This window comes from Vipera ursinii (genome assembly GCF_947247035.1).
Source record: "Vipera ursinii genome assembly, chromosome: 4".
NCBI lineage: Eukaryota > Metazoa > Chordata > Lepidosauria > Squamata > Viperidae > Vipera > Vipera ursinii.
In genome coordinates, this window is record NC_139514.1 from 63,801,092 (window position 1) to 63,817,089 (window position 15,998).

Sequence of the window (15,998 nt, forward strand, 5' to 3'; positions counted from 1 at the left end):
ACACTATTTTTGCACGTCTACTAAGAAGTAAGTACCACTAAGTGCAATGGTTTTTTCCCCCAATTATGCATATCCTGGATTGTAACCTTCAGAATAAATGATTCCATCGCTATATGGTACAGTCAAAACCATAAGATAAGGAGAGAGAGAGAGAGAGAGAGAGAGAGAGAGAGAGAGAGAGAGAGAGAGAGAGAGAGAGAGAGAGAGAGAGAGAGAGAATAAAAATGGCTTTGTGCATTAAATTAACTTCATATTGCAATTTGAATGAGATTTAAGTCTAATCGAACTTCCCCATCTCTTTCCCATGGAGAAAATATTCTGGGGATCATGCATTGTTTATGTTCCACATGTGCATCGGAGCTAGATATGGCTAGGCAGAAAACCTTTAAACAACACAGATGTGATAAACCACTCAAACCTGCTAATCGTATGACTCAGATGAAATTACCATGGAGATTCAAGAGCTTAGACTAGTACAAATTTTCATTGTTCTGTATCCTCCCTTCAGAATTAAAACACATGGAGCTTTCGATGGTAAAATATGAAAGTCATCTTGATGCCACCTGCTGCTTAGGTTTGCAGATATGAATAGTATATAAATTGCATGAAGAGTATATAATAGTACATTTTTAGGGAAGACAAATACTAATAGGCAACAGACTTTTAAATTCCATGTTGTCTAAGCAACAGAGACCAGTAGACAGGACTTCATTTTGCCTGAAAAATTTTACCAAGACTATCCACCCTGGAAGGCAGAAACGAAAAGTCATTCCAATCATAATAGCCCTTTGATAAATGGATAGAAATGTACTGTGGAGTTAATAGATGACAGCAATCTTTTAACACAAAAAAAAGAAAAAAAGAAATATTTGTACTGCTGCCACATTACAGGGGAGCTGGCTGAAAAAAACATTTTGCAACGAAAAGGTAAGGAAAGGCCTTGAACAGAAATTAATTGATATTATAGCAGCAATCATACAGGAGACAACCCTGACAGTGTCCCATATTTGATAAAGAATGAAGGGTGGTAAAACTTTCTGAGGATACAGAAACAGACAACCATTGTAATTTTCAATACTATATTGAACTTCAATGGATTATAAGGGCTAGGACTGAACACTGCAATATTAATAATCTGGAGGATGACTATCACTCTTTTCCCTCTGTATGTTGACCTAGATATTTTTAGGATGCAGAAGTCAATCATATTTTGTTCCGGGACTCCAATGCTACCTGAGTATGAATTGCTTTCACATGAAAATATAGCATCTGGAGGGTTGATAATTATATAACTTCATTAGGAGAGATTTCCACATCAGCTAACAGTCAGTAGGCTGGACCAAGAAAAGCTCACATTCTGAAAGGGAAGTCATGGTATGATGCTCAACCAGTGGGCAATTAAATGTATGTAAATTGGAAAGGAGTTGATGATAGTTATTTTTTTTCCTGAAGTAGCAGTATTAGGTCACTCTGAATTAATCTAATAACAATTTTATTGACTGAATAGACTGCAACATGATCCATAAGATTATGTTTCTTAGATCTTGAAATTAGATAAATGTAAATTAGTGATTATTTCACATTTAATTTCAACTATTCATCTGACTACTTTTCTGTGTGAATAATAAAACAAATGCATTTAAAAATCAGACCAATTACATATTTATAATAGCTGCCTTCTTTAAGCAAACCTGAAGATGCACTTCACACTTCCTAGTCTTTTTGAGTCTTCGCCGACGTACCTAATCATTGGATTACCTGTTTCAGAGACCATAATATCCATAACAATTCCTAAATGTAATGTTTATCTGAAAGCTTCTGCAATGCTCTAAATCTGGTTGAGGAACAAAGGAAATTGCAGAGGTGGTTTCTCCTTAGGATGATTTCTGTCTGCCTCACTTCTATGGTCCTTGCATTGGCAACTGAAGCCCAATCACGACTTCAGTTATAGAGCAATATATGAATGTTTTATTTGATGTCAAGCTAGTACCAATCCTGGTGCTTCATTTCACCACACAAAGGCATAAATTTAAGAGCAGTATAAAATAGAAAGAAAGTCTTTTTGAAAGTCTTTTCAAAGTACTCAAGGTCCCTCCCCAATGAAATTATAAAACACATCAATTGTCAAAATGTACAGAGATTTCTCTGATAGAAAAGTAAACTGCACAGAATCATTTAATAACACAACATGGAACACAACTTTACTGGTAACTTTTGTGCCTGCAGTTAAATGTGTCTATGGTGTTTATATGCTGTCTTGCCAAAAATATAAGGAAAAATAGAGGGGGAAAAGCATACAGTTTGAACTGTATGGACACAAAGAGTAATAAACAGTGGCACATAGATAAAAATAGCGTTCTGGAATTTCAATATAGCAGAAATTGTTGCAGCAATAATGTTGCTATGATTCATGATTCTGTGCTAATGTAGCTTGGAAAAATAACAGAGAATAACAGAATAACAAAGTTGGAAGGGACCTTGGAGGTCATCTAGTCCAACCCCCTGCTCAGGCAAGAAACTCTATATCATTTCAGACAAATGGCTGTCCAGTCTCTTCTTAAAAACTTCCAGTGTTGGAGCATTCACAACTTCTGGAGGCAGGTTGTTCCACTGATTAATTGTTCATTGAATCCTATTATGGGAACTAAGGTGGCTGCTCTGCCTCAACCTTTTTCCGCATGTCATACACTGATAAAGAGTTTCTCCCTTGAATGGATCCTTTGATGGGAAGCGAGGTTACCACATTTACTGAAGCTCATTTCACACATTGTGTCTTTATAGTTCTTCTTGCCAGTGTGGCATCTCATATGGCAGACCAGTCTCATGTTCCTACTGAGGGCACTTATAGAGCTTCTCCCCCGTGTGGCTGCTTTCATGGACACTGAGACTGCTGCATTGGCTGAAGCTCTGTTTATACAAAATCAGTCTATAGTGGTGTTTTTAAAATATGCTAAAACTTGTCAAGTTTAAATAAAATATATTTTAAGGAAAATTTTGAAGAAAAAAAGCAATATTCAGAAAACTATAACATGCAGCCAACTTCAGAGAAATGCAGAGAAAGCATGTGTTGTTTTAATCCTGACCAAAACCTCAATCCTTTGGGCATTTAAAAAAATAATAATTTGCTTGCAATATTTGTGGGGGAAAAGGGGCAAATGTCACTCGAACTGCATTTCTATTTAACTGCACATCCAGAAACTTAATATTTAGACATGGAAAAAGTATGGTAAGACCACAATGCATGTATAATTATTAGTAACATCGATGTCCCCTGTTTGTTTTAGTAAGGAAAAGAAACAACTTTACTTCTTTCTCCCTGCTTTAATTCTAGGAACCCTTTGCAGAGCCTTAGGAATGGTTAGAATGTTCATTTTGGTCTCTCATATATTATGGGACAGCTAATCATAGTCAAAGAGATTTGTTCAACAGACAAATCTTCCACTATTATCTTTGCTCAACTAGCATAATTCTTCTCTTTAATCTGGAATGGCATAAAATAGTTTGCAGCATTTGCAGCTTTATCATGTTTTTAGCCAGAAGTAGCATGGGAGATGAGTCAATACAGCTTTTATAATTTATTCCATCTGAATCTGACAAACGTTTTTTTAACAGGCTGGCCCACTGTTCTAAAATCACCTAACAAACAGTGAAAATGATAATTTAAGTCCTATTTTGGCTTTCATGTAACTATGGTTACCACCTTTGGGGATCCACCTGAGTCCCTGCTTCATTGGTTTGAACTGCTTTAAAGGTTGTTTCTAATCTTAAATTACAAGCTAGCAGGGTGCAAAACACCAGCCCCCAACCTCACCCTTATTTACCTGAACCAGGATGCTCTGGCATTGGTAATGTATGTCTTGGTCTCCAGCCAGCAGGATTAATGTAGCACACTACATATCCACCAGCCTTTGAAGCTGACCCAGAAGATACAATTGGTTCAGAATGAGATAGTAAGATAACTGCTGGGTGGATGCCATGACTGCAGGATGCTGTACCGTTACCATCCTGGGCCAGGATCCATGTATTATTACTGCTGGTTTTTGTACTTTGCATTTAGTCCTATTGTTGCTTTACAATTTTAAAGTACTGCAGCCACAGCTTATAAAATCATATAATAAATGAATAAAAGAGTATATTATGTAAATATATATATATGTAAAGGTAAAGGTTCCCCCGCACACGCGTGCTAGTCGTTTCCGACTCTAGGGGCCGGTGCTCATCTCCGTTTCAAAGCCGAAGAGCCAGCGCTTCTCCGAGGACGTCTCCGTGGTCATGTGGCCGGCATGACTAGACGCCAGAGGCGCACGGAGCGCTGTTACCTTCCCACTGGAGTGGTCCCTATTTTTCTACTTGCATTTTGACGTGCTTTTGAACTGCTAGGTTGGCAGAAGCTGGGACGAGGAACAGGCGCTCACTCTGTTACGTGGCATTCGGGATTCGACCGGACAAACTGCCGACCTTCTGATCGACAAGCTCAGCGTCCTAACCCACTGAGCCACCGCGTCCCTATATATATATATATATATATATATATATATATATATATATGTGTGTGTGTGTGTGTGTGTGTGTGTGTGTGTGTGTGTGTGTGTGTGTGTATATATATATATATATATATATATATATATATATATATATATATATTTCAAATGTTAACTATTTAGATTACCTTGCTAGGCCCCAAACATGGGGCAAATCTTTATTTCCTGTTTTCAGCCTATCTTGAAGGCTATCGAACAGGCAGTAGTCACACCGGACAATTCATATATTTGTGTAAATTACTAACAAAGAATTAAAGGGAAACTGAGATGCATTTCTGACTCCTTAGTCGTCCTCAGTCAGCTATACCCTTCTGAGATTCGAACCTGGGCTGATAACACTGCCTCATATGCAATCAGCCCAGGTTCGAATCTCAGAAGGGTATAGCTGACTGAGGACGACTAAGGAGTCAGAAATGCATCTCAGTTTCCCTTTAATTCTTTGTTAGTAATTTACACACACACACACACACACACACACACACACACACACACACACACATATATATATATATATATATATATATATATATATATATATATATATATATATATATATATATATATTTATATATATATATATAAACATGCATGCAAGATAGAAATGGTGGATATATCAATCCCACTGTTTTGTTTGGCAGTATTCCCTTACAAAGAAAAAGGAATGTATAAATAATGAGAAGCATAAAAGTAAAGACAGAAGGGTATCTGGTAATCAACCTCACATTTTTCCATATGTTAAATAAGAGATGTGTGATTTCACGTTCAAAACATAGCAACTGTTTTATATAAAGACAAGGAACCACCTAAAGTTGGTTTCTGAGACAATTTTGGTATACCCTTGTCTATAATTTGAAATAGAGTTGCCTGCTAGTCAATACATGTGTTTGGGGGCAGAGCCCATCTATTTTGTTTTCTAGTAAAAAGTTCTTTAATTTAACTAGGAGAGGCTCATTATTCTTGCAGAAAATGTTTTAGAATCTAATTTGCATATAATACATTACTTTTTGGGAAAATGTATTTGGCCTGACCATATGCTGAACAGCTCTAAGAGGAGACAAAAGTAATTCAGAGAACCATATAATTACAAATCCTGGCAACCCTGTTGATGCCACCAGGTCCCTTATCACCTGAAAATAACCACAGTGTGTAAGAGCTCAATAACATAAGGGGCTGAGTTTAGAAATGTTTGCATATTCTTACCTTTTCCTGTGATAATAAGATGGAGTAATAAAGATCTTCAAGGACTTTCACAAGATATTAAGCACTGGTTGAGAAATCATAGCAGAGCTAATTTGTTTGACAAATTCTACAGAAAAAAATAAAAGTGCTACTTTTTGATTCTGTAACGAAGCATAAAGTTAGAAGTCACTTTTTAATGACTAATTATCAAGCATTTTTGGATGACAAAGAAGATAAAATTCTGTGAGAAGGTTAAACTACAGCTTCACCACTGTTTGAATTTATAATATGTAACCTTGGCTTAAATGTGCGGAGCCCATCATGATTTATTACATTATTTTCTGAAGAGAAATACACAAGGTTGACTCAGCCTTCCATCCTTCCGAGGTAGGTAAAATGAGGACCCAGATTGTTGGGGGCAATTAAGCTGACTTTGTAATAATGCTGCTTGGGGGTGTGTGAAAGCCCTAATAAGCAGGCATATACATAGAATGAAGGCTACTGCTAAGCTTGTAAGCCGCCCTGAGTCTTTGGAGAAGGGTGGGATATAAATGGAATTAAAATAAATAAATAATAAAATAATAAAATAATAAAGAAAGAGGGGGGAGAGAGTTTCTCAATTTCTAAATTCTGTACTAAAGAGTAAATTATTTATTATTTTATTTTGTTCAGAAAATTTATATGGCTGTCCATCTCAAATGCAAAACCAAATAAACCCTCAGCCCTGATACTGGTGACAATAATAAAATCAACCACTAGATCATCCAGGGGTCTCCAAGCCCACTGGCAAAACCTTGTCTTCTGAGACTTTTGAAAGAGTATCAAGGTGGGGGTCAAACCTGTCTCCATTGGTGATGTCCCACTTTAATGGGACCATGGAGAAGGCCCATCTTCTTGGTCCCACTAGATGGATCCCCTTAATACAGCAAACCAGTAAAATACCCTGCCTCCCCACTCTGGTGGGCAAGGTGGTTGTAACTGAGAAAAGTCAATCCTTCAAATTCAGAGGTCTTCATTCATGTACCTTCAAATTGATGGGATACAGGCAACAATATAATGGCTTGCAAGATAATCTCTATATTAGAAAAGCTAGCTTGCCTAGAAGAGCATGAACATACTTGGAGTAAAATTGGGCTTTGGTTGTGTTTGTGTTCTACTGGCTCAGTTGTACCAATATTGATTGATATTATCCATTATTAGAAAATGCCATAGTTCACCAACAATAGAATGGCCATCTGTAGGCCTGTCTGATAATAACCATGGCAAATGCAAAATTGCAACTCAGAATATAAATTGTAAATAGTGTGAATTAATTAACTTTTTTTTAAAACAACAACAACAATGAGTTGAGGCAAATGTGCAACATACTAAATAAATATAATCTAGGGAAAATATTCTGTGCGTATCAAAAGAAATAGAAAATATAAAAATAAGTTAAGTACAGTTTGAAATAGGTTAGTTAAAAAGTGTGTGTCCTAAAATTATTAGGAATAGGATCAAGAATGAATGGGAACAATTTAAAGTGGACTGACTGAAAAAATTGACAGTATAATAGAAGCAGTCTGTTCATGTAGAGAGCATGAATGAGGATAGAATTGGAAAACAATATGTTTAGTAAGAATGAATAGGCTGAAAGAAAGGAGAAAGGAAATAAGAATAGAATTTGAAATAAGAATTTGACAAAATCCTCAAAATACTGTAGAATGGTGAGAAATTTAAATAAAAAATAGTATATAGGTTCTTTTTGCACATCACAGAAGCAAATATGGTTTGCAAGGATTGAAATATACACAGAGATATAGTGAATCATCTTATGTAAACCAGATTTAACTAGGTTATGTATGTATGTATATACATACATAAACTAGCTAAATCTGTTTTATATAAAACCTTGACTTACAATTAATTGCTTAGTGACCAAAGCTACAACAGACCCCTGAAAAAATGTACTTATGACCTGTTTTTTGACATTCCAACAGCCACCCACCCACACACACTGAGTCACATGATCACATTTTGGGCACTTGATAAGGGGCGCACATTTACACCCATTTGCAGCATTCCATGATCATGTGACTGCAATTTACAATGTTTTTTTTCCAAAACCCAGTGTTTAGTTCTGGTTTTCAGCAAAAATGCCCCATTGCAAACAATTGGTTTGCTTAATGACCCCAGAGTTCATTTTATGACCATTGTGTTTACTTATCAATTGCCATGTTAAAAACCACCAAAAAATTATTTTAAAATTGGGTCCAGTCACATGATGACCTGCTTTACGATTGTTAGGAGTTATGACCATAATGGGCAGGCACCACTATGGTTATAAGTCAAGGAGTATCTGTATATAAAACCTGATGTAAACTATTATGGACATCATCATTTTCTCTTTGAGGCAGAAGTGAGGGTTTAATTTTCTCTGCATTCCTTACATCTTCTGTTTTGAAATAAAGCTAGTAAAATCTGAATGGTAGGCAAAACTGACATATTCACAGCTTGCTTTCCTGAGGATTGTAATTACTCTCACAATTCCCCTTCAGAAAGGAAAAATATGCCATACTTGTAGGTGCTCTAGTTGTTCTTTTATTTGCATTTTTCAATGATTTCTGCCATCCTGAACCTTTATTTTTGGGGAGAAAACAGTGGATGAGCTAAATAGAGCTGCCCTTAGAATTAACTATAAATCCATCTCATACATCTAATAATAATGGAATGAGAAAAACTTAACAAAAACTACATATTGAATGAGCTGAATTAGTGGGCTGGGTTATCTATTACCTGAATTTGGTAACAGTAGTTTTGAGTTTCAAAAGGTCTGCTTTCATATAGACTTTCTAAAACACCAAAAGGCATATTCATTTAGGTTTTCAGAAGTCTTTTTTTTTGTTAATGTCCTAGGCCTCTTGAGATAAGCTCAATAAAAGACTTATTTTAGGGAAAAGTCTGCTTCTCTGTTGCTTCATTTATTTTAAGATGCTGTTGTCATTGCCAAGACCTCTGAAGCAATGAAATAAAGCCATCTACATAGGAGAAGAAAGTAATTGAGCAGTGAGTGGCAGATGTTAATGGAGAAAGAAAAATAAATGTTAGGTACAAGAGGCTAAGGCAAAGGCATAATGAAACTTTAAAAATTGATCCAGCATTTATTCTTTCAAAAATGTGTTTTTTCATTGCATATTTACTTTATTTCATTTTACTTTACAAAACTATTTTTAAATACTTAGGTTGTGTCCATTTACAAAATAATACTTATTTTTCTACAAAGGCATATTATACTCTTTCTAAAGGGCAAGGCCCACCAGTGGCTTCACCTTGTGACATTATTTGACTTTATGAGAAAACATCTTATTGGGTAAATTTATAAAGCTGAACATATTTGCAAGCTGGAATATCTGCCAGCATGGCTACCAGCCCTGTTCAAGCTCTCCTTTTGGGAGAACTATTGAGTAGTTGAACCAGAGTTTATTTGACTATGTTTCAACTGTAATATTCACAAACAAAATTCCTGACTCTCATTGCTAGTGACAAGGTGGGAGGAGAATAGAGTTTGCAAGAAGCTTTCTTGAGGTTTCATGAATCAAATAAGCCAGATTGAAAAGCTGGATATTCTTTATCCTTGCCCAACATTTCATAAATATCTGTCCCTATAAACAAAGACATTGTTGTGATTCAGGGTCAGCCTGTGGGTTCGGCAGTTGGGTCGGACGACTCAGAGGAGGAGGAGGGGGGTGTTGAAGAGCTTGCTGATGATGGCCTTGAGGCTCCGCAGAGCCCTCAGCCAGGCTCCTCCCACCTGGTCACGACAGAGACCCAGCTGTGTGAGCTTGACAGCATGGATGAAGATGACCCACAGCTGACCCTGTTCAAGGACGCCCGACGCAGGAGGCAGTCAATCAGGAGTAAACAGAGGAAGGCAATCGGGCACCTCGGAAGGAGGCAGAGAGAAGCCACGCCCTGAACTGCATAAAAGGGGAATGCATGGGAGGGCTGGTTTGCTGAAGGCAACCGCTTGAAAAGCTCCTGTTTCATGGTTCGTGTTTGCTCTCTTTGCTCTGTGTTCTTATGTTAATAAATTTGGCAGGCTTAATTCCAGCCTCTTGCCTTCTTGTAAAAGGGGTTGTCCCTGCCTTTTCTGCAGGGCCGGTAGCAGGCTGGTACAGAACAGACATCTGAAAAACAAATTGTCATTGTGATAACATAATCCAAGTTCTGCCCTTCGTACAGCACTATATTATCATTATGTGAGGTGTGGAATTTTTTATTTCAGTGCTGTAATACATGCTACATTGATTTCCCTCCATTGCAGTCAATTATGCTTTATTAAGGCGGTGCCATGGCTAGACAGTTAAAGGCACTGGGCTTGTCAGCTGAAAAGTTGACAGCCCAGGTTTGAGAGCCAAGTGCCATGTGCTAGGGTGAGCTCTCGTTACTTGACCCAGTTCCTGCCCCCTAGCAGTTCAAAAGCATGCACAAGTAGATCATATTAGAATAGAGTAGAGCTGGAAGGGACCTTGGAGGTCTTCTAGTCCAGCCCCCTGCTCAAGCAGGAGAACCTATACCATTTCAGAAAAGTGACTGTCTAGTCTCTTCTTGAAAATCTCCAGTGATGGAGCACCCATGATTTTTTTGAGGCAAGCTGTTCCACTGGTTAATTGTCCTCACTGTCAAGAAGTTTCTCCTTAATTCCAGGTTGCTTCTCTCTTTGATCAGTTTCCAACCATTGTTTTTTGTCCTGCCCTCTGGTGCTTTGGGAAATAATTTGACCCCCTTTTCTTTGTGGCAGCCCCTCAAATACTGGAATACTGCTATCATGAAACCCCTATTTCTTCTTTTCTTTAGACTAGCCAAACCCAAGTCCTGCAGCCGTTCTTCATATATTTTAGTCTCCAGGGCTTGGGTCATCTTAGTTGCTCTTCTCTGAAATTTTTCCAAGGTCTCACCACTTTGGTGGGAAGATACCAGCATTCTGTGTGCCTCAGCATATATTCATGCTGGCCACATGACCATGGAAATGTCTTTGGAAAGCGCTGGCTCCCTTGGCTAAGAAATGGAGATAAGCACCACCCCCTAAAGTTGGAAACAACTGGATAGGGCAGGGGTAGGCAACCTTGGCTCTTTTATGACTCATGGACTTCAACTCCCAGAATTCCTGAGCCAGCATGGCTGGCTCAGGAATTCTGGGAGTTGAAGTCCATGAGTCATAAAAGAGCCAAGGTTGCCTACCCCTGGGATAGGGGAAACCTTTACCTTTTCATTAACCTTTTGATATATTCACACAAAGAGCTGGCAAATTTGAGAGAAGCATTTAAAATTTGTTTCACTCTCTTTTTTGGATCAACATACTGTTGCTGGCCAAAATGTAGTTCATCTTGAATCAGTTCCTGCAAGGAAGCACAGTAGCTTGGTTTACTTATAAAAAATTCTTTAGGCACTGCAATCACAAATTTTAACTTATTGATATGGCATTCATATTGTTTAACCAAAATGATTCCAAATCAACTCACATTTTTCATTACATTACAGAACAAATTAACAGTTATTTAAAGTTTCAGTTGTACGCTGTTTTAGTTCAGATTACACAGAGAAATTGAGAAACAAATGAGATATGTAGAAGGATTAGTAGTTTCAGTTTATAACATCACTGATGCAAAAGGAGAACTAAAGGCTGAAATCTTTGAGTCTGAGGATGAAGGAAGAAAGGTTTCTTGAAATATCAATCCATTATTCATAACATGCACATTTTGGTCTTAATAATTCTTGACATCATTTTGAAATGTCAATGATCATCAAGTCAGAGCAGGGCACACAATCTTTCTTCTTTATCTTGACAGAAAGGATAAAGTATCATTTATCTCTGTGTTGTTTATGTGCTAAAAGACAGAAAATGCCAATTTATTTCAGCCATAAATATTGAAGTCTTGCTGTAAATGGTGCATGTTGACTAGGATAATTAGGGTAGGTAATTGAAGGCACCAAAATGGAATGTAATTGGATCTGGGGAATTATTATATAATTATTGGGGAAAAATAAGAACAGAATTCATATTACAGGCAGGGTAGACTCAAGGGAAATTATACAGGCAAAATCCATGAGTACTTTTACCTTATTACTTTTCCTTTGGAATGCCATCCTAAAAGAAAACATTTTAACAAACAAACCTTTAACCTGCTGCTACTTGGAGAACAGTAAAATATTATTTATTTATTTATTTATTTATTTATTTATTTATTTATTTATTTATTTATTTATTTAATTACATTTATATACCGCCCTTTCCCGAAGGACTCAGGGCAGTTTACAGGGTAATTAAAAACCAAGATACAAAAGTTAAAAACAAGTTTAAAAAGAAATTATATTTGTCCCTGTATAAATAAAACCCCAGTTAAAATAAGATTAATCCTCAGCCTGGGCCAGAGAGCTCGAAGAGCCAGGTCTTCAGGTCCCGGCGGAATGAACGGAGGTCGGGGGCAGTCCTCAGCTCCACTGGCAGCTGGTTCCAAAGGGCAGGCGCACCCACTGAGAAGGCCCTATCCCTGGGTGTCGTCCGCCGGCAATCTCTTACCGGTGGCACCCTGAGAAGACCCTCCCTGTGGGAGTGCACTGGACGAAGGGTACTTGATGCCGGCAGCAGGTGTTCCCTCAGATATCCCGGACCCAAGCCATTTAGGGCTTTATAGGTCATCACCAGCACCTTGAATCTCACCTGGAGGGCAACCGGAAGCCAATGCAGCTCGCGGAGCAGAGGTGTTACATGGGAGTATCGGGAGACCCCATCACAACTCGCGCGGCCGCATTCTGCACCAGCTGAAGCCTCCGAGTGGTCCTCAAGGGCAGCCCCATGTAGAGAGCGTTGCAGTAGTCTAAACGGGAGGTCACGAGCGCATGAGTGACTGTGCGTAGGGCATCTCGGTCCAGATAGGGTCGCAACTGGCGCACCAGGCGAACCTGGGCAAAAGCCCCCCTGGTCACGGCTCCTATATGGTCTTCAAAATTGAGTCGTGAATCCAGGAGGACGCCCAAGTTGCGAGCCCTATCAACGGGGGGTAACACCTCACCCCCCATCGTTAGAGATGGAATAGTCTGGTTGACCCGAGATGCCGATATGCACAGCCACTCAGTCTTGGCAGGATTGAGACGAAGCCTGTTTCTCCCCATCCAGACCTGGACCGCCTCCAGGCACGGGGACATCACGGCGAGGGCATCGCTGGGTTGGTTCGGGGTGGAAAGAAAAAGTTGGGTATCATCAGCATACTGATGATACCCCACCCCGAAACCATGAATGATCTCACCCAGCGGCTTCATATAGATGTTGAACAGGAGGGGCGAGAGAACTGACCCCTGAGGAACTCCACAAATGAGAGGCCTCGGGGCGGATCTCTGCCCTCCCATCAACACCGACTGCGAACGGCCCAGGAGATAGGAGGAGAACCACCGTAAAACGGTGCCTCCCACTCCCAATCCCCTGAGACGCCGCAGTAGGATACCATGGTCGATGGTATCAAAAGCCGCTGAGAGATCTAATAGGACCAGGACAGAGGAGCAACCCCTGTCCCGAGCCCTCCAGAGATCTTTCACCAGCGCGACCAATGCCGTCTCCGTGCTGTATCCGGGCCTGAAACCCGATTATTCCTATATAGGAGTTGCAAACACACTTAAAGTATAAAATCTTCGAACACCGGGATGGATAAAACAGTCGTTTATTGCTAAAAGATCATAATAAGCAATAAAAAGTAACTGTTTAAAGTATATCTACCTAATCTAAGCTTTCGCTGGTCCTCTGCCAGCGTCATCAGAGAAAAAACATTGAAGGTTTGGGGGGGAAAAACGTTGGTAAGCCTGTTTGGTTCCGTGCTCTGCTCATTGGCCCTGTGATGGACCTTGCTCTAGCCAATTGTGATTGTTTTTTTTATTGTTTTTTTTATTTTAATTCCATTTATATCCCGCCCTTCTCCGAAGACTCAGGGCAGCTTACAAGCTTAGCAGTAGCCTTCATTCTATGTATATGCCTGCTTATTAGGGCTTTCACACACACCCCAAGCTGCATTATTACAAAGTCAGCTTATTGCCCCCAACAATCTGGGTCCTCATTTTACCTACCTCGGAAGGATGGAAGGCTGAGTCAACCTTGAGCCTGGTGGGATGCGAACCTGCACTAATTGCAGGCAGCTGGTGTTACTTAAGGAGGCATTAGCCCACTGCTCCACCAAGGCTCCACCAAGGATTGTTCTGACTGTCTCACATCACTTCCCTTGCAAACCGGTCGTACTGTCCCCTTTTTAAAAATTTCTCCTCCCTATCTGTTTTGGTTTGACTACCTTAACTGGTCTTGTTTTCTTTTGCTGTTCCTCATCCAATGTCATAGCTGTTGGTATTTGTATTTCCTTCTTCTCTGTGTCCTCCTTCTCTACCCTCCTTGCCTGTGATTGGTCATTCTGTGCTATGCTTGGGTTTCCCTCTCCCCACCCCAATTCACCTGCACATATGACTTTTTTTCAGTGCTTTTTTTTCAAACCTTCAATGTTTTTTCTCTGATGACACTGGCAGAGGACCAGCGAAAGCTTAGATTAGGTAGATATACTTTAAACAGTTACTTTTTATTGCTTATTATGATCTTTTAGCAATAAACAACTGTTTTATCCATCCCGGTGTTCTAAGATTTTATACTTTTAGTAAATATGCCTGGGATTCATATTTTTAAAATTATTAAGTATATATATATATATATATATATATATATATATATATATATATATATATATATATATATATATATATATAGTTTTCGCGGGTGTTCGTATGTGGATCTTTCGCGGGTGTTCGTATGTGGATCTTTGGTTATTCGGGTTTTTCCCCGCGTAGAACTAAAGGTGTAGGGGCGACGTTTCGACGGAATCCCATCCGTCATCATCAGGCTGGTGGCTTCTGCTTCCTTCTTCTGGGAGAAGCATGTGGCTGTTTGTTCCTCTTTTTTAAACTGCCAGAGGGGGTGTGTTCTGTGGGTGGAGGTGTGCTCTGATTGGGTGGGGGAGTAAGTGTGTTCTGATTGGGTGGGAGTGTGTTTTGAATGGTGGGTGTGTTCTGATTGGGTGGGGGTGTGTTTTGAGTGGATGGGCTGGTCTCAGCTGCCAGCCTTAGACCTGAGCTGGTGAGTTGTGCTGCTTTTGTTCCACCACACAACCATTCAAAAAGCAAATCCGAAACCACAATGATAACGAGGCACAACCACAAAACAGAAACCTAACTACAGCTGCAACATCAGCCACTTTAAACCCCTCCAAACCACACAATAAGCAAACTGACAATAAGCAAACTATAAAAACATGGCACCACCACAAACACGAAGCCGAACAAAAGCAGCACAACTCACCAGCTCAGGTCTAAGGCTGGCAGCTGAGACCAGCCCATCCACTCAAAACACCCCCCCACCCAATCAGAACACACCCACCATTCAAAACACACTCCCACCCAATCAGAACACACTTACTCCCCCACCCAATCAGAGCACACCTCCACCCACAGAACACACCCTCTCTGGCAGTTTAAAAAAGAGGAACAAACAGCCACATGCTTCTCCCAGAAGAAGGAAGCAGAAGCCACCAGCCTGATGATGATGGATGGGATTCCGTCGAAACATCGCCCCTACACCTTTAGTTCTACGCGGGGAAAAACCCGAATAACCAAAGATCCATATATATATATATATATATATATATATATATATATATATATATATATATATATATATATATATATATATATATATATATATATATATATATATATAATCTGTTTCAAAATATATGTAACCATACAAATAAGTTTGTTGATCATCAATTGGACTATGTGATCATCAATTGGACTATTAAAAAAATGAATAAATAATGAAATGCGTCAGTGATTCATTCTTAAAAGATACAATCAGAAAGTAACTATGTAGTCGAGTCATTTTCACAAGATGATGGAAAATGGATTTAATGTATTAAAATAAATCCTTACAGGAAAAAAAATGCATTCTTACCCTCTGAAAATACATATATCTATATTAGAATTTGTTATTAGGATCTTTATTTTATTCTCAACCAGTGTAATCTTTTATAGGTGTTGGACTAGGGGATCCAGGTTCATTGCTACCATCAGCAATGGAAGCTTATTAAGTGAGTTAGTCACTACCAAATGATTTAGAGACCAAACTATCAAAGAAAATTATTAAGAAAATTAGAGAAGGATTTGCTTTGCATGCTGCTTTGAGCTCCTGATGGAAAGCAAGAATATAAAACTAAT